The sequence below is a fragment of the Kryptolebias marmoratus genome, linkage group LG4 (genome assembly GCF_001649575.2).
Source record: "Kryptolebias marmoratus isolate JLee-2015 linkage group LG4, ASM164957v2, whole genome shotgun sequence".
Taxonomy (NCBI): Eukaryota; Metazoa; Chordata; class Actinopteri; order Cyprinodontiformes; family Rivulidae; genus Kryptolebias; species Kryptolebias marmoratus.
Genome location: NC_051433.1, coordinates 28030523 through 28050979, shown reverse-complemented (window position 1 = coordinate 28050979; position 20457 = coordinate 28030523). Strand labels below are relative to the sequence as shown.

Genomic DNA, 20457 nt, shown 5'->3' with positions numbered 1-20457 from the left:
GTTCAAATGCCGATGACAGGAGGGGGAGTGGGTATTTGTTTTTTACCGTTATTTGGTTTAGCCCTCGGTAATCAATACATGGACGGAGGGTCCCATCCTTCTTCCCCACGAAGAAGAAACCGGCACCTAACGGAGACGAGGAAGGACGAACTATGCCAGTTTCTAGGGACTCCTTTATGTATTTCTCCAAAGTTTCTCTTTCCGGTCGGGAAATGTTGTATAAACGACTACTGGGTAAAGGTGCACCAGGGAGGAGCTCAATGGCACAATCATACGGTCGGTGTGGAGGTAGTGAAAGTGCTTTTGACTTACTGAAAACCGGGGCCAGGTCGTGGTAATCTGCCGGAATGGAGGTGAGATCTGGTGGGTCCGCTGCATGCGGGCTTGCCGGTGGAGGACCTGGGGGAATGGCTGAGAGGAGACAGTTGGAGTGACAGCTTACTGACCAAGACTCAACCTTCCTCTCTGTCCAGTTGATTTGTGGGTTATGTGTTTGCAACCAGTCGAAACCAAGAATAATTGGAGAGCTGGCCGCTGGAAAAACGTAAAACGAGATTGTCTCCCGGTGATTGCCTGAAACGAGCAGATGCAGAGGTTTGGTTAGATGCATTATCTGTGGTAGTGCCTTGCCGTCCAACGCGGAAACACGGAGTGGAGTGGGGAGCTGGATAGTCTCTATGGCCATTTGTTCGACAAGATTTGAGTCGATCAGGCTTAGCTCGCAACCCGAATCGATCATGGCGGACAGTGGAATGGTCTGATTCTTGACTAACAAGGTGGCCGGTAACAGTAGACGAGGATTGTTTTCTTTAATTAAATGATCCGCCAGCTCCCTCGCTTCTAGCGGCGGATCCCGGCGTTTCCCCGCACTGGACAGTTAGCGACGAAGTGCCCGGACTCTCCGCAGTAAATACAGAGATTTGACCTTAAACGTCTCTGTCTCTCCTCGGGCGTGAGGCGCGTGTGGCCTACTTGCATGGGTTCTGGTTCGGAGGGGTCCGGTGGAGAAGCGACGGGGTTAACTGATCTGCCCATCATCGCGGTTCTTACTAAAGGACTCCTCTTGTTCCCTTCCCGGGTTCTGGTCCGTATTCTATTTTCCAGGCGGATCGTTAAATTTATTAGCTCGTCTAGGCTGTCGGGCTCATCTAGAACTGCCAATTCGTCTTTGATTGACTCGTTTAAGGCGTTATAATAGGCCCCCTTTAACGCGGAGGGATTCCAATCAGAGGCGGCAGCTTTGATCCGGAAATCAATAGCGAAATCTGCTACAGTTCTCAGCCCCTGACGTACCTTGAATAAATCTCTCGAGTCTGCAGATCTATCCGGGTCTTGACTAAATGTTTGCTTGAATTCTTTCAGGAACTCATCAAACGTGCAACCGTAGCTCGAGGGTGAGGTAAACCTGGCTTCTGCCCAGTCGAGGGCGCGACCTGACAGCTGGGAGATTATAAATGAAATCTTCGCCCCATCATGGGGAAAACTTTGCGGGCTATGGTTAAAAATTATCGAGCATTGCAACAGGAAACCCCTGCACTTACTCACATCTCCTGTGAATCTCTCAGGGTTGGTCGGACGGTATTCTGGAAACGAGGAGTGGAATTGTGAATCTGACCTGGAGGGAGCTGGTTGAACGGATGCCGGTGCTACAACAGGAGCGGAGACTGGAACAGGATCCTGTTGGCGAGAGCTCCGCAAAAAGTTAGCGATTTCTTCGAGTCTGCGGTTAGCCTCTGCCTGTTGATCACTTAGTTCCCGTAACGCATGATCGTGACTCTGAATCAGAGTATGTTGTTCTGCTAGGGTTTGTCTGATTGAATCTGCCGGGTTCATCGGTTGGCCAGAGCGTTCTGTCATAATGTTTCCTAATTTTTGAACCCACATGCAGAGTCAAACAGACAACCGGGAAAAAGTTTAGTGAGTTTATTGCGTAGGTACGGGTTTTCACTTTGACAGGTCCAAGGTGAAAGTGGCTGGCGCGTCTGGATTTCTGCAGCACAGGAAGACTGGTTAGTTGAGTTCTGGTTATGGCGGTAATGTCAGCTGCGGCTGAATAGTCCGTTCTTACTTGAGGGGTAGTGTTCTGAGCAAAGGAAGGAAGGTTCTGGATCACCGGAGTCTGGTTCTTGCCGGGTGGGGAGATGGAGCGAGTGGAGAGGCTGCTGTGGAGGGCGGACAGGTAGGTTCCGGACCCCGTGGAGGAGGCGTGTGGGGACGACTGCCGACCAGGAGATCCGAGGAAGAAGGGTAGCTGGGGAGGAGTCACACACAAAGAATCACTGGGTTTGTCACAACAGAGAAAGCACAAGGGAATCTAGCTTAGGCCTGAAGTACCATTACTGGCTAACGCTCTGGCGCTGAAGTGTCGGCAGCTCTCCACTCATATACTCCTCCACAGCTGATGGGATGAGCCACAGGTGTGCTGAGTCCCAGTACCTTGGTCACGCCCCCAGGAAGACTCAGCCTCTGCCCTCCCTCTGGTGGAAAAAACCCCAAAAAACCAGCCCAGCTCCAGATCCCAACAGACAGAGGTCGTGGTTTTTGGATTTGCAGCCTTTCACTTTCTCTACATGGAATTAATGTGGCCTCCAGTTCTAATGTGAAGAACCTTGGTTTTATTTTTAATAAGGATATGTCTTTTAACCCCCACATTAAAAATGTTACCAGAACTGCTTTTTTCCACCTGCATAATATCACTAAAATTAGAAACATCTTGTCTCAAAATGAAGCAGAAAAACTGGTCCATGTATTTATCACATCTAGGTTGGACTATTATAATTCTTTATAATCAGGGTGTTGTCCAACAACTATTTAAAAAGTCCTTAGCTGATCCAAAATGCTGCTGTTAGAGTTCTGATAAAAGAGAGATTATATTCCTCCAGTTTTAGCTTCTCTTCATTGGCTCCCAGTCAAATTCAGAATATAATGTAGATCTTACTCCTAACATACAAAGCTCTCAACAACCAAGCTCCATCTTATACAAAAGATGTTATTGTTCCATATTTTCCAAACAGAGCACTTCACTATCAAACTACAGGTTTACTTGTGATTCCTAGAGTTTCCAAGAGGTAGAGCTTTCAGTTATCTGGCTTCTCTCTTGCGGAACCAACTTCCTGTTTCTGTCCGTGAGGCTGACACCCTGTCTACCTGATGAGGCTAAAGACTTTTTGTTTTGTTAAATCCTACAGTTAGTATTGGCTTGGGTTTCTTGAGCTATCCCTCAGTTATGCTGCTTCGGGCTTAGACTGATGGAGGACAAATTGACCACATTTCCTTAATCTGCTCCTGTCTTTACTTCCTCTTCTCACTGTTTTTGTATTTGTAATTATTTTTATAATTAACAAGTATTTTTCTTTGTTTTTCTTCACATATTAAAAAACACCTGAACCAGTCCTTCTGTGTTTATGTCTCTTTCCTGTCTTCTTAACCTAGAGCCAGCCAAGGCAGGTGACCACCCAGGTTCTGATTCTGCTGGATGGTTCTTCCTGAAAGTTGATCCGTTCCACTGTGCAGCTCAGGATGGGAGATTAAATCAAAATGAAATTTTGATGCAATCTGCTGGTTTTGTTATATAGACAACTATCGACAAAATGACATTTTGTAATCTATTAAATCTGACTGTACTGTGTTTTAAATGAGTTGAACTGACTGTATTTGAGTCTGGATCTGTTTTTAACTGAATTTACATTTGTGATTTGGAATTGTTACATTTTTGTATAGTTCCCTGTGAAGACTTTTGTTGTGAATAATAAATAAACTGAACTGATAATCTTAGCATAGTTCTCATCTTACCTCTGAACTTCAGCTGGGCCACCAGCAGAGAGTTTAACAATGAACAGTGAACAATCCTTATTATAACAGTTAATTAGTAATAATACTGTTGGTGACATGGCTATGATAGCATAAACATGCTTTTAAAGAAACACACAGTGTGGAATACTTCATGAAAGTCCAATACAAATTACTATGAAAAGGTGCAGAATATTTTATTGCTGAGAGTATTTACACAATAATTTCTGACTGAGATAATGTCTGACAATTGCTCAGCTGTTGAACACCATAGATCTCTAATGTTACAGCTGTTGTTTCAGAAACACAAGCTGTGTTGTTGTGAATGTGGAGTGACTACATTACTCTGCAACATGATTTCAAAAGTGATTCAAAGTATTTTGTTGTTGCTGGCAGGCTGAAGGTAGTCTGATAAAATACTGTTTCTTTCTATTGTTCACATATTGTGTTCAAAGCAATAAGATCTGCTTTTTATAAATGGTGACACAACAACTGTTTCAGTTTTCAAAACAGTAATACTCTCTTACCGGCTTCTAAAACTATTAACACAGACACAAAATGGTTTCTGAAAGAATATACTTGTCATGGGCGGTGGAGAAGGAGGCTAACCCAGAGCGCAGACTCTCGAAAATAAACTCATTTATTTAGAAATAAGGGAAAACAAAACAAAAACTTGACGTGGCAGCAAAACAAAGCATAAACTAAAACCAGGACGAGAACAAGACAAGAACAGAGAGTGAACCATGAACTGCGGGTAACGAACACAAGAACAATGATCCGGTGAGGAAGTGGAGAGACAGACCGGGTTTAAAGGCAGAGGAAAATGAGGTAAGTGGGCACAGGTGAGTGATGAGAATTGCTGACAGGTGGATATGGGCATGACAGAAAACCTAGAGAGAACTGAGGGTGAGTTGATAATGACATAACAAAACACAAGGAACAGACAAAACAAAACCTAGATAAAAAGACAACTGAATACAACTATAACCCAAACAAGAATCAAAAACAATCCCAGAAAACAAAGCACGAGAGCATAAGGACAAAACAAAAACAAGACACCAGAATTCATTACAATACTAAAAAAAAAAAGAAAAAATCAACAAAGGCAGCAAAAAGAAAAGTGACAACTCATATCCAATCTACAAAATGCAGACATGATCTTCCTTTTGAAAGAGGATGTCCTGATGCTCAATTTGTGTCTGTCAGCACAGATACAATGACTTATTTTTCATACCACTTTTCCATCTTATTATGGCCCATGTCTGTAAATGTGTGTTGGTATGTTTGTTTTTGTTAGTAAAACACATCTCATGAGCAACTATATGGATTTTATCGAAACTCTGCAAGTCATCATTGTATAACTACTGATTAACTTTTGGAGTCAATCTAATTTAAGATGTCTGCCACAGCTAATCAACCTTAGATAAGTACAGAAATGGCCATAACTAGACTAATTTAAAAGATACTGAGCTAAAGTGTGGTGTGGTAGTAGCTGAAAATTATTTCCAACACTTAGTCCAACTTTCAACAGATCCTCCAAGATCAAACAATATATTGCAATATCACATAATATTGTGCAGAAGGTTATTTTGGTGGGTGACTTTCAAGGAATCCTACGCCTTTAACTGCATGGAGCAATAAAGATGTCAGATGTAGTATGAGGAAACCAAACGTAGTTTACTGAGTTTTTATTTATAATAATAGCATTTTCCAAGAAAAGTTTGCAGAAAGTTTCTCAGTCTGGTGTGTCATGTCTCAGAACTTGTCCTATGAAAGTAGCCAGTAGCTATTTTCTTTTCTTTTTTAAAGTGTCAGTTGATGTTTTGAAGAAAATGGGTCATAACTCGAGAACACTGAATAACTGAAAAAAGCACAAAGTCATCCTCACTTCTCGATGACATCAATTTTCTCTTTTATTATCAATATAACGGATAAATGAAAAATGTATCAAAGAGTACAAGCTTTGTGTTTATTAATAATAATAAAACTAGAGAAAATGTATTTTCTGTGAAAATGCAGTGTCAAGTGCTGAATAGCTCATAAAACATTATTAAAAAATTAATTGTTAAAATTAAACAAGTACAGAAACTAAAAATTTACAAAACAATAGCAAAAAGCTAAAATGAGCAAAACTGACAATAAAAAAAGTCTAGATAAAATCTAAAACAGGAAAGCTGTAGCTAAAAATTAAAGTGAGCAAAATCGTATCTTAAAAGTACAAAAATCAAAACCATAGCTAATAAACGCAAAATAGTTATTAAAAGCTAAAATTAGCAAAAGCAGAGCTCAAAGCCAGAAGAAGCAAAACTGTAGATAAAACTAGCAAAACCATTGCTTAAAATGAGCAAAACTGTCATAAAATGTAAAATCAGCAAAATATAATTTGTTGTAGATGAACAAGTTTTATTAAAATCCATTGAATGGTTTATGAGATATTTTGTAAACAGACAGAAATATGAACACACACATTCAGACATACTGTAGGTAAAAGCATTACCGATCACCTTTTGGCAGCAGGGGATAAAAATGTCAATTTTCTCACCAAAACCACCATTTTCACGTTGACAGGAGGTGCAAAGAACATCTGTATAGACGAGCCAAACAGTACTTTGTCTGTACAGTCTGGCTCATTCAGCTATCTTTTCTAGCTGCTTTTGACATAAACCAGAGTAGTCGTATGAGCGTCACCAAAAACCAGACACGGAGACGGAGTAAAAGGTAAGTGATTTTATTTACAGGTGATGTATTTACAGTGGAAGATAACCAGGAGGATCTGCAATGGCAGGAAGGAGCAAGGTGAGTCTCGGGTACAGATTGATTAGTGGGAGCAATAAGGGATTCTTGAGAGTAATAGTCTTTTGTTTTAGAGGTCTGAAGCGGCGGCGAGGCGTGGAGGCGAAGCAGGACAAAGCAGAGGTAATCCAGGACGGAAGGAGTCCAGAGGTCCAGGAGCATGTAAGTTCACCGGGCAGGTTCAGAGGTAAGTTCCAGAAAGGCAAATGACAGCGAACAACAAGGCAGCACAACCTGAAGCAATGAGATGCACAACAAAAGCGAGGTTAACGTAGCCGTGAGCTTGATAATAGTGCTTAAAAGGCTGAGACTCTAACCCATAAGGCGTGATGCTCCAGCAAAGATCTGGAATCAGCCGGAGGCTTAAATACCGGTGCTGCTCATTAGGTTGAATCTGCTTCAGCTGGGGAGGAAGGATTAATGGCACTGCCAGCAGGGCGGAGACAAAACTCCAGATCCCCACAGCCTTTGATTTCACAATAACATTTTTCCTCAGCTAGACCACCACACAACCACCATTAAGAACAAAACAAAACAAACAAAAAATATATGACTTTACAGCTTGAAGTAAAGTATAATTTCATGTATGACAAAGGATTTTACGCATTAGGCCTTGTGAGGCTTTTGTTTATTTTATTTATTTATTTATTTTTGTTTATTAACATAATGAGCTGGTAGCAATTTATATTACAACCTGGTTTGTACCTTGTACATACTGGTATGTATGTACCCATTTCTTAAATAAACTGTACTTATATAGCACCTTTCTAGCCAACCAGGTTTCTTAAAGCACTTCACAGAAGAATCTGCCCTCATTTCCCCAGCCACACACACATTCATACAGCACTCTACTACATCTCTACAAAGCTAATCTGAATGAATCATTCTATAGAGTGTAATCAGTGCTTTAGTTTTAGAGTACATTCATACGCTGATGTGCACATCTGAGACAATGAAGGGTTCAGTGTCTTGCCCCGGGACACTTTGACATGTGACTGTATACTGGTGGAATCAAACCTCTGATTCTCTTATTGAAGGACGACTGCACTAACCACTGACCCACAGCCCTCCACTCCCACCCCCAGATGTTTTTTTTTAATCTGGTACATACCTGGTACTCACTTGATACATACCATGTATGTAACAGGTCACTACATAATCCAGCCAGGTCCTCATAGATAACATGCATGTACTGGATATGCAGCAAGTAAGAACCTAATACATACCAGGCTGTTTTATGCATGGCTATCAATGAGCCTTCTTACTGACATAGGTTTAGATCATTTTAACAAGAATTTCAGTTTATGCTTGGCTGTTCGGTGTCAAAGAGCTAACAAAGACTGACATCATCTAATTTCATAGTAAAGCTAACATATATTCACATGTATTATGAGATGTATCAGAAATGAACTGAGAAAACAGACTGAGTGGGAAAATGGACACTCTTTTGAAAGTGGAAGAAAAGGAGAAAAAGTGGGTAAAGTGTAACAGAGTAAAGAGGAGACAGAGAGGAACACACAGAAATGTAGAAAAGAGTTTTGTAATCTTGGTGTGTTGGTGTTGTGCTGTCTCCATAGCAACAGGACAAAGGCCTGCGGTTGGCCATTGATGGTTAATTGTATTCTTCACAGCTCTTTTGTTAATTGTTGTCTGCCCAGCTCCCACTTCCTGCTGGGCAACGGCACAAAGCCACGAACAGGAGGGATTAGAAATGGCACATCAGCTTCCTCTGTGCAAAGACAAACTCTCTCTACCTCTGTCTGTCCCTCTCTGTCATCCTTTCTTTTTTCTGTATCTGTCCGTCCTCATACAGCCGCACCTCCTTTTATCTTCTCTTCATTGTGTGCACTCACATAACCTCACCAATTCTTTCTTTCTTTGGCAGCTTCTGTTTCTCTTTTGCCCCCATTGTTGCCACAGCTTTTCGCATAGATGCAGACACACCTAGAAAATTTCTGCCAAAATGTGAATGGGTACTCACGTAGCTACTGCCTAAAATTCCAACATCCATCAACTTTTTTCTCTAAAATCCAAATAGAACATTTTCCATTTTTTGTGAAAACAGTGTGAATGCTGAGAGCTGAATGACTTCTGTTGATGAAGTTAAAACTGAGTTGTTAAAGTAAAAACTTTACTACTTTACAACTATTAGAACAGTTGCTAAAATCAGCTAAACAAAAGCTAAAAACTAAAATGAGCAAAACAACAGCCTTTAAGCTGAAAGTAGCAAAACAGCAAAGCAAAAGATTAAGCAAGTATGCTGAAGAAGATTTAAAAAGCACAGCAATCTCAATGCATCTCTATAAGAAACAAAAATTGCAAATAAAGTACAAGTATATAAGTAAATAACTCAAAAAGTATGAATGTTACAAATATAAAAGGTTATAGCCGTAATGTCCTGAAAGAGCTTAAAATGGTGATATCTGAAGGATGAAAAAGCTGAAAATATAATGAAATGCTTGCAGTCCAAAAAACATATGGGATAAACTATAAACAAGAAAGAATAATGTGAAAGCTGAATCAGCTGTATCGACAATGATAAAGATGGGCAAAGTGGCTCCTCCTTCTCTCGTTCGAAATTGAAGCCAAACTGAAGACATGTTTTTCTGGGTGCTGCCATGTTGTATTTTGGAGCCACAGGCTGGGCTGCTCTCTGAACTTGGCGCTATCCCCTCATTATGAAAGTCCTGCCTATAGCCTCTCCTATCTCATCAACAGGCTGTCATTCACAGTATATCATGACACTTCTCTTTACGCCTCAAATAACTGATTAAAAGTAAACATACTGGAAAAAAGGCATATTTGAACACACAGCAGCAAGGTACCTGAATCAATAAATATCAAAACCTATATGAAGTGTATTTTGATTTTGTAGTCAGGAAAATGGTCCATTTGTTTAATTAAAAGGGCGGAACAAAAAAAAATTACTGGAACTAGCCACTAGGTGGCAATCATTCTTTGTAGCTTCAATTTCTAACTTCTAGCCCTGTCTCTTGTCAAACCTTGAAGCTCAGCATTCACACAATAATATCTTCGAACATTCTTTTGTAATAATCTCAGCTGACAAAACACTGTTTTTCTGATGTATAAACTATAGACGAAAAATAAAGAGAACAAAGATCAAAAGAAACGTTAAAGCTGCTGCCAGTGGCTCATAAGGGTCACCATAGTAACCACACAGCTGTTTGTCACTCCCTGACAGCGCTTTTGAAATGACAGGCTGACAGAAAAGCAGAGCAGAAAGTAAGCAAACTGTTGCTGTGTGAAAACTATACATTGTATTAAAAAAATTCCCAAACTGTAAAGCCAGTATCTCACCAGGCTGAGGCTGTTGGCGAACAGGATTCAAGACACAGTCACCAAAATTGGCCAAGCAAAATGCAGCCATACAATTTGATGGTCACAAACACTCAAAATTCAGTAAGAGCACATCCGAAAATTTGTCCAATTTCTTGCAGCTTTCTCACAGTTTTGAGTCACCAACTGGTATCTTACATCAGCACAGTGAGATACTGCCTTATGTGGCTGAAGTGTCAGGTCATCACACGTGTCAATTTTGATATTTCTACGTTGTTTTATATAGATTTGACAAGTTGGAATAAATCCTTCACGTCCAGTTTTGAAGAGAAAATTCTTAGTCCAGATACACTCGGAGCTAGTGAGATTTTGGGTGTGTGTACTGTAAGAGAAAACCACAAGTCCTATAGCCTTGAGAGACAAACTGGGTGAAAGAAGACAAAGATTCCTACATTTTGATCTAAAAATAAAAAGTGCAAAGATTGTGGAAAAGGAAGAGTTTGCCAAAATTTTGTAGAGTTTAGTCAGTTCACATGTTACTGTGACACTTTTAGTTGAACATTCTGTAGTTAAAAAAAAAAAAAACTTAACAGACCGCTTAACTTAAACTGTGATTGTGTAAAAACCAGTGAATATATGAAAATGTCAGTTCAGTCATGTAACGTACAGCATTCCTTGACTCATTTAAACTTTGAATGTTCCTACTTCAAAATATGTCTGAGCTATAGAACTCCAAAGCGGTTTTTCTCACACAATTCAAGAAAATTCCATTGGGATTTTATGTGAACATTTGGAACTATGGGAACATTTTTCAGTTATTTAAGAATTTTGTTTATGCCTTACAATATTCTGCTATTAATAGTCATAGCACATGATTTCTGATTGAGCTGCATATTTGATGTGTTTTTGTTTGGAGTTTTCCAAAGCTGGGGGAGGAGGAGTGGAAATCATGACAGAAACAGCATATTATTATTATTATTATTATTATTATTATTATTATTATTATTATTATTATTATTATTATTATTATTATTATTATTATTATTCAGTGCTCATGAACTGGTATATTGTATAAGTCATTCCAATGAACACATCTGAATACAGTTCACAACATAGCTTTTATTATTGCTGATGAATGATTGACAAGTATTAAAGAGAGTAACTCTATTTTACTGTAAAGTTAAGCTATTGTTCAGAACTAAGATGACAAAATTGAAATATTGTAAAAACGTGCTGGCAGGACAAACATTTGTCTGAGAAAAACACATCTGCTGGTTGCATAAATGCTTTATGTAGCATTTTGTCATTTCCTCTAATAAACGTAAAAACAGAAGGAAAACAAGCCGTGTGCTTGATCTTTCTTGGAATCATCCTGAGCACATTGTGATTACCAAGAAAACACTTTGTCTGAGGGTGGACAAAAGGGTAGCTGTTTTGATAAGTTAATCTTTCATGATTATTCACACAAATTAAATATTTATCTTTGAAGATTCTGAGTTTTATTTAAAAAAATGTATTACACTTTAATAATCATTGTGAAATATTGTATTTTAAGAGCAGCATGTACACAAACCCAAAAACACAAGCCACAGTGCTGACTTTTGTTTAACCAATGTGTTTTTGTTTTTTTCTAAATCTACTTATTTATTATTACCCAAACCTCCAATGTCAAAATTTATGAATCAGTAAAATAGAAAGGTTTTTACAAAAGTAACTGAAGAACTAGCAATCCTTGAAAGAATGCACATGACCCACCAATTTTCATGCCAAAGTTTTAAATGAACCCTATGAGAGAAAAAAAAAAACAAAGTCATCGCTGCTTTGGTCAAAAGTTGAAAATAACATTGTGCACAATCTTATGCACTATTGTAATATCTTGCATAATCTGTTAGTCCTTGTAGTATATAATATGAATGACTCTCAGCTGCTACCATTCCAAATTTAGTATGATATCTCCAAAGGTGGCTGACTTATCTCCAATTTTATCTTGGCTAAATCAATCAGCTGCAGCGGCCATCTTCAATTTGGTTGGCTCCTAAAGTTAATCAATTGTAGATGTACAGTCAATGAATACTCTCTGAGAGTTTCACCAAATTCTGTCCTGTAGTTAATGAAATATTTTTCTAACAGACAGAGAAGGTTTATGCCAACACCTACTGACAAAGTTTTAGGTAAAAATATTATACAGCATATAGGGCTATGTTTAGGAGATAACTCTTGGCTACTACCACACTAAGTTTTAGTTCAATATTTGTAAAACTGACATTTTTGTGTTTGCTAGGGTCAGTTTGAGGTGACAGCCATCGTAAGTTGGATTGAGTTGAAAAGTTAATCATTTTTCCTTCGATGGCAGGTAATAATTTCATCCATCGTAAGTTGATCAGTGGTTGACTTGTGGAGGTAACCGGTCTAGCAGGGAAACCCAGACATCTCTCTTCCCAGTGACATTTTCCAGCTGCTCCTGGAGCATCCCAAGGTGTTTCCAGGCTAGAGAGGCTATATAATTCCTCCAGTGGATTCTGGATCTGCCCTGGGGCTTCGTTCTAATGGGATGTGCCCGGTAAACCTCAGAAGGCAGGGGATGAGTAGACATCTGATCAGATGCCTTAACCACCTCAGCTGACTCCTTTCGAAGTGGGTCTATCCAGAGCTCTTCACTGTTTCACTACTCATGAAGAAAATACTCTAACTCTAACTCCAAAATACTCTAACTCATCCACTCGAAGGAAGAGAATGAACACAATGTCATTCCCAGTTTCTCAGTCATTTATTTAATTATCAATCATGTTACGCTGACATGATAAATTATTTTAGCCTGAGAGCAAAATAACTTGCTTTTAATTCCATTGATTTGGATTAACTGTTGAGAGAAAAACAAACAAACAAACAAAATAAAAACATTGGGAACAAGAAAAATTGCATTTTCTGTGAAAATCCAGTGTGAATCCCAAGTGACTGCTGAAATTATAGAAAAGGTTCAAACTCATTTGTTAAAGCTAACTAGAGCAAAACACTAACTAAAAGCCAAAACTATAAAAGCACTAATTAAAATTAGCAAAAAGCTGGATAAAAACTAAACCTGCTTTGCTAAAAGTTGAAGGTAGTAACAGGCTAGGTAAAAGCTGAAAGTAGCATAAGAGAGCAAAAAAGAGCAAGTGGGCTGAAGCATATGTCAAAGAGAAGAATGCCTAGTCAGCATTCACACTATGGTGTTCCTGAAGGAATGCATATCCCCCGCCACATTCACGCCAGAATTAAACTAACATCATCTCATGTTGAATTAAATTACAAAGGAATTTTGGTGAAAACTTGAAACAACATTATGTGCAATCCTATGTGACATTTTGTGTTCTCCTGTGTTCAGTTAGCACTCAGTACATGTGTTGGGAATGACTGTCAGCTACTACATCAAATTTTAGCTCAATTTCTGTAAAACCATCTGTAATATTATTATTGTTTGGGCCTAGGCTGTTTAGCTGTGGCAGCCATCTTGAATTACATTGACTCCAAAAGTTAAGGAGTTACACCCAAAGTTAATCAATCTTAGCAAACACAAAAATAACTACTAAAGTAATCTCTGCCAATCTGTTAGCAAAATACCTCATGAATAAGTTGTCAAACAATAATTGAACTTTCAGAAAGTATTCATTGGACTTGCAGCCACAGCTGATTAACTTCTGGAGTCAAAACAATTCAAGATGGCCGCCACAGCTGCCTGACATTAAAATAAAAATGGCTACTATTCAGTCAGTTTCACAGATACTGAGCTCAAATTAAATGTGGCTGTAGCTGTGAGTCAGCACAAAATATCTTGGTTTATGTCGCTGGCATGAAGTAGGGTACTAAAGTAAAAGGTTTTTGATTTTTTAAAAAAAATAGTTTTAACAATTTAATTTATTCCCTGTGACGTATAAACTGTACGTTTTGTTGTATTTTAGTGCTGCTACCCGTCTTGGCCGGGGCAGTCTTGTAATTTAAATTTAAATGGTCTTTCTTAGTTTAATAAATGAAAGTAAAGTCTGATGACCTGCAAATAGATATTAAACTGGATCTTTAAAAAAAATGCGGAAAAGAGGAGCTGATGTTTAGTTCACGTCTATTTGTGTCATGAAACAAAGGTGGATTATTGACTGTCCCTCCACTGATCCACGCTTTGTGTGTATGTGTGTGTGTGCGTGCGTGTGTGAAATCCGTCTCTCTCCCTTTAAGTGGGAGGTGAGCAGCAGGGCGCTGTGGACGGAAAATCGCTCTGTCTCCAAACATTTACGCACCGCGGCAGTCTCACCGCGCCTCTCTCTCCTGGCCGTGGTGGACAGAGGCGCCTGTCCTCCCCCCTCACTGAATGATCGGAGCAGAAGTCCCCTTCCGCACCAAGCAGCCTCCGTCCCGCACCGCCGTGTTTTGGTTTTGCATGCGGTGAGCAGTTAAAGCGGGAGAAGCAGAGAGGAGCAGGACGGAAGTTTGCTGGGTTTTCCGCTCTGTGGTGGAGAGCGCGGGGCGCACCGGGACTGGTGAGTGGTACCTGGGGGCGTCTGTCAGGTGGGATCAGTCTGTTGAAAACTTTTCCATCTGCTCCATCCACTCTCTCACTCTACTGCTTCACTTATCATATGATGATGATGATGATGTCAGTTCTGTTGAAAAATGCAAATGAGCGGATTTTAGGAACAGTACATATGACAACATTTCCCCCCATAAGATTGCAGCTCATTTCCCTCATCTCCCATCTCTTTTTTTCTGATTGGATCAGAACTTTTCACGTTCGTCAAAATCTGCAGTTTGAAGCTGGTTCTGATACTCTGTTTCTATCAGTGCTGACTCAGTTGGATCTACTGAATTTGTGATTTTCCTACCTGCCAGGACCATTTCCTAATAAACACTTACAGTCATAGCATTCGTTGAAGGAATGCATATCGCCCGCTGCCTTTCATGTCAGAGTTTTGGACTAAGATCATCTTACAGTGAGAACTGATGGAGTTGTAGCCATTTTGGTCAAACACTCAAAATAACATACACAGGATTGCATTATCTGTTTGTGCTTGGAGTATGTGTTACTTTTGAATGACTATCAGCACCATGCTAAAGTTTAGCTCAATATCTGTAAAATTGAATTATAGCCATTTTTTGGATTGAGTCCAAAAGTTAATCAGTTGTAGGTGAACATCCAACGATTACTTTCACGACTGAGAAATTTGTTAGCTTAAAAGTGGGAAAACCAAATGCCAGTTAAGTTATTTTCCCAGAAGTCTGATAGTAACTTGACAGTGTGTGTGTGCAGGATACCCTATGCACTTAAAGTGGACACAAACAGGATTAGGGGCTCTGAGGTGTCAGGTAGAGATGCTTTCAAAAAGTTTTAAAACAATTTGCCAGATAGAAGCAGATAGAACCCCAAAATGACCAGAATTTTAGGAGATTTATTAAACTGTTGTAGTTTATAGGCTGTTTAAAAAAATACTAAAATGTGTGAGGTAGAAAATCACCTTCTGATATAGGCCTGCTTCAGTTTTTTTTACTTGACAGATGAATGTGCCAACTGAGAAAAGGAGTCACCACTCAGCTCACTGAAGTTTGTTTTCTTTGTTCTTAAAATTAGATTTAGAATTGAAACTAGTGTTTCAATTATTAGTGCTTAAAGTGTGTGTTGTGAATGTCTATCAGCTACTGCCACATCAAATCTTAGCTTAATATCTGTAGAGTTCGCTGAGGTATAGACACTTTTGTGTTTCATTTATCTGTGGCTGCCATTTTGTATCAGAATGACTCCAAAAGTTAACGAGTTGTAGATGTGAATCTAAAGATTAGTTTCTGGGAGTTTCATTATAATTTGCCTAGTGGCTCATTAAATATTTTGCTATCAGATGAGGATGACTTTAATATTTAATTGCAAAGCTTTAGACAATGATCTCATGCAATCTGTTAGCACTCAGATTATGTTGGGAATAGCTCAGCTACTACCACACCAAATTTTAGTGCAGGATCTGTAAAATTGACTGAGTTATAGACATTTTTTTGTTGGTAATTATCAGTGGCAGCCACCTTGAATCCAATGGTTACTTTCTTAAAAGTTTTAACACAATTTGCCCACTGGTTTATAAGATATTTCCCTAACAATCAGATTATGCATATAAGACTGTCTGGCTATGTGGGCAGCAAATTTATAGGGGTCTCAGTTGCCCCTCCACGTCTCGCCTTGGTGGCACCTCTGGTGTTAGACTTCTAAAGCATTTAAAAGTTCTGTGACACTAAATGAAAAAAGCGAAATGTTTGGCTGACCGGAGACCAGTTCAGAGGTGACGTCTCAGTCTGAGCACACGGGAGAAAGTATGCTACAGCCCGCAGGTGTTCTGAGAGTCCTACTGAACGCTGAAGCTGAAGGAGTGTGTGTGTGTGTGTGTGTGTGTGTTCATGACAGCAGACAAAGCTATCCATCAGTGGGGAGTCCCTGACCTTTCTTCCTGCCAATCTCTATTCTTTCCTTTTAGTTCTTCACTGGGTTTCTTTTCTTTTCTTTTTTTTTTCCGTTCTGAGTAACAATAATAGTAAGATTGCATCTCTATTTCCTTAAAGTTACCAGCCACTTGTCTGTAAAATACCTTTCAGTTATAGTTTGTCAGCTACACAATAACATGCCACAGTCAGTATTCCTGTTTTCTTTAATGATTGTTATAAATTGTTGTTTCATTGCAATAAAATTCTACCTGAAGAAAAACAGGGCACATATGTCAGGTCACGTCAGAAAAAGCGGGTGTCACTTGATCATAGTTACTGTGTTTTTCCCCTTTATTTCTGTGTTTTAATCACACTCCTGAGCCATACAAAGTAACTCTGCATGGATTTATGGGAAATTTGGTGACAATAAACATGTTTGTTACTGCACTAACCATTGCGAGATTGTCCGAGTCAAACTCTGGCTCAAACAGGTGAGGGTAGGATCTGAAAGAGTCTCGTTGCTTGAATTTTGAACATGTTAAAAAAAAATCATGCAACAATTTTTCCAATAGCTGCAGGGTTGTAACATGCGTCTTAAACCCTTGTCAATTTAGTTTTTTGTAATTCTAGAGCACGTAGAGCTGCATTTGGACAACTGCATGAAGCTCTATTTATGACAGAAACATTTGAGGCTCCAGCCCCTAATGTCCAGGTTTAAAACACACTTTATTAAAAAAAAAACAATAATATATTTTTTAGATTGCTCCAAATCTGCATAACTCCATTTCAAAAATGTGATCCAGATTAAATCATAAATATGGGGGCTGCTGCCAAGGTTGGCACAATGTTGTTGGAAATGGGCAACAAATTAATGTACATGGCATAGAATACAAAAATAAACTGTGATTTTCAAAAACTGGCTGCAAAATATGGCTGCATGATCTGCTGGTTGGTTGGTTGCAAACACCCAGAATTCAACTTAAGTGTGTTTGTGTCACTGTGCAAATATATATGTGTAAAGCATAGACTGTTATATGCTGATGGTGCTGAGGCTACCTGATCAGCGTATCTAGCTAGTTCAAGAGTTTATTCTATTCCTGGTGGACTGATACATTCAGCTGTCTCTCGTCACTATCAGCCTATAACAGTCTATCCATGCTCTGCACAAATCTATGAACGTAGTAACACAGATGTTGTTCAGTTAAGAAAACGGCAACAAATGTAGTGTTCTTTCACACCAGAATGCCATTTTTGAGACAGGACCTATTCTATAAATCTGAAAAATGATTTAAAAACAAAAACTATCCCTCTTTTGGCTATCTATTGGCCTTTCCTGGACAAAGACTTTGGCCTCTTTTTCTGCTGAGACTGTCATAGTATTAGACAGAACAATACTGCAAAATGACTTTAAGATGGAACTCCTAGCAAATTAAAACTGTTGCTCTGTCAGATCATCGTATTTTCCATTTGAGTTTTATTTCTTTAGGGAAACATTCAACAAGCCTGTTGAATTTTGGAGTGGTGCAGACATAAAGCTCTGCTCCATTCTGCTCTTTATATACTGCCACACAAACACAAGAGATATGTCAAGGAGTGGTTTGGCATTTCACCCTTCACCTCGCTTGTTCCCTCTCCCTCTCCCCCCGGTCTCTGAAAGCATTGTCTCTTCTCAGGTGAATGGGTTCACGTGACAGTGGGGGGGATGAAGAAGGTGACTCCTGTCTTTAGTCAACATGAGCGCTGCCACATCTTCTGTCGCTGTCAACAAAAACACTTTTTTAAATTATTTATTCATCTGACCTATTTAAATTTGGCAAATGTTTTTGTGTATCTCTGTTATTAGCAAAATATCCCATGAACCACTGGAAGAAATTTAATTGAAATTTTTTAGAAAGTAATCATTGAACAAAATGTGTTAGGTTCGGGGAATGTGTTGAAAATGACTCTTAGCTACTACCAAACCAAATTTTCGCTCAAAATTTGTAAAACTAACTGATTTATAGCCATTTCATGTTAGCAAATGTGGATTAACTGTGGTAGACTTCTCAAACTTAGTCGACTTCAAATCTTGAGTCAACTAGAGTTATAGATGTATGAGTTATAGATGTCAGGGTTTCCCCCAGTGTATTATTAGCCTGGTGGGCTGCCAGGTTTTGCTGAGCTTGCCGCCAGGCTAAGCTACGCTTGTTTATTATAAATATGTCATTTTTTATACACGTTTTTTCCGCCCGCACACCCAAAACCGTTACCTTTATCTACCTCACCGCGCGAGGGTGCGCGTGCCAACAGTGACGCAATCGCACTGTCCACGCCCCTGCGAAGGTCCCACCTGTGTCTTGTTTTGTAACTTGGCGGAGAATACTGCACCGACATAAACGGCAAGTATAAACACCTCCACCGCGCGACTCTAATGAGCCCTGAGGCTGAGCCACCTTCAGCTACCGTTGGTTTTAGCATGTCGCCGGAGCCATAGCAATAAACATGAGCGGGTTTAACTAAAAATGGTTAGTTAAGCCAAAATTCAGCGGGTGGCTTTACAAGCCCTAATACGGTAAGCATGTTTTATACTTAGTGAAAATATTAATATGACACATGGTAATTTATCCATATTTAACAGTAATATGATGCTAATAAATTCAGCATTAGATATGCTTTGTTTCCACAAAAAGCACAGTACAGTACAGCATCTGTCTGTTTTTCAGAGTTCTCTGTTGTTATTCATTGGTCTTGACTGTGCTTTGTTTGCACTTTTTCATTTATGATAATTTAATTTATTTGTAAATGTGACTTAAATTAGGATTCAAATTAGGTTCTAACAATTTGTAGTTATTTTAATTGTATTTTTGTTTCAAAAGTGCCTTTTTGTAAAACTGTAGTTGTGTAAATATTTGGCACAAGTATCTTACAATATCACATAATAAATAGCCATATTTCCAACTTTCCTGTCAACTTTAATTTTTTTTTTTTTTTTACTAAATCACGGTCGGCCGGCGATCGGCCACCTACCACCAGGCTTAGCCTCTTTTCTGGGGAAAACCCTGGATGTATATGCAATAATTACTTAGAGTTTCACTAAAATCCATTTGGAGGTTTATGAGATATTTTGCTAACAGACAGGCAAGTGAACACACGCACAGAGACACGGGTAAAATCATTATCACCCTTTTGATTTTGGTGGCTTTAGATAAAAACAGGTAATTGACTAACACAAAAAGTAGATCAAAGACAATATTGTACCAATAATAAAGGTAAACAAACACTGATCTTTATATGTTTTACATACAGATATACATACATAAATTCATATTACTATTGTTTGTCATGGAAAAAGAAATTAGTTTGAAGGCCTACAGTATCATGTCATCTGGTTACTAGGAATACCTTATTCCACCAGGGGCTATTCTGAGTAGAAATATGTGAAATCATGTTTTTGCTTGTGTATGTGTTTGTCTGTACTGTGTCAGATATCAGAAAGTAATCATTAGATGTTCATCTACAGATGATTACCTTTTTTGAGTCAGCTCAATTCAAGATGGCCACCATATATAAAGTGATCTATGCAAACACACATGTTACTGTAACCCAGTCAATTTTACTGATATTGAGGCAAACTTTTGTGTCATAGTACTTGAGGGCGACGTATTATGCAATATCTTTGTTTTAAAACTTGACATAAACTGTTTGAGTCAACCCTGTTGCCTTCAGCAGCAGGCAATAATAATAATAATAATAATAATAATAATAATAATAGTTATTATTATTATTATTAAGTGAATGCAGACAAGCCAATGAAAGCATAACCCGGTGGATCTACAGTATTTTAGTGTAGAGAGTAAAGCTTCACACAAGCTGTTCACTATTTATAGCACAGCTTTTTATACTTGCAGTAGACTTTTGAATTTGATGCATTAAGAGCTGAATAGCCTGTGTGTGTATTAAAGTGAGAATGTGTGTGTGTGTGTGTGTGTGTTATTTTCTACACACAGAACGTCTCCATAAGGGCAGCAGAGCAGACAAAGGTTTTTTTTCCCCCTCTCTCCTTCTGACCTCCTGTATCCTCTGCACATTGTTCTCTGAATCCTATTGAACCAGGAGTCCACAGAGAAACATCACAAAGGAGAATAATGGTGTGTCTTTCTGTGTGTG

General features: G+C 38.9%; 1 protein-coding gene and 2 long non-coding RNA genes across 3 annotated transcripts in view; 2 read left to right on the top strand and 1 right to left on the bottom strand.

The window, feature by feature from the left end:
* Nucleotides 1–3888, top strand: part of LOC119616940 — a 35858-nt gene extending 31970 nt beyond the window's left edge. The window contains exon 3 of the long non-coding RNA XR_005233041.1: nucleotides 3433–3888. This is a non-coding gene — a long non-coding RNA (uncharacterized LOC119616940). The remainder of the gene's footprint in view (nucleotides 1–3432) is intronic.
* LOC119616939 lies at nucleotides 1865–2488 on the bottom strand. Its single transcript, XR_005233040.1, has 3 exons — nucleotides 2335–2488; nucleotides 2069–2251; nucleotides 1865–1990 (listed from the first exon to the last, which is right to left on the bottom strand). It is a non-coding gene; the product is annotated as an uncharacterized LOC119616939 (long non-coding RNA).
* Nucleotides 3889–14119: 10231 nt separating the features above from the next.
* LOC108248920 (SRY-box transcription factor 13) overlaps nucleotides 14120–20457 on the top strand; it is a 68661-nt gene continuing 62323 nt past the window's right edge. Inside the window, exon 1 of the mRNA XM_017437976.3 lies at nucleotides 14120–14390. The gene's annotated coding sequence lies outside the window, so the exon portion shown is untranslated. The remainder of the gene's footprint in view (nucleotides 14391–20457) is intronic.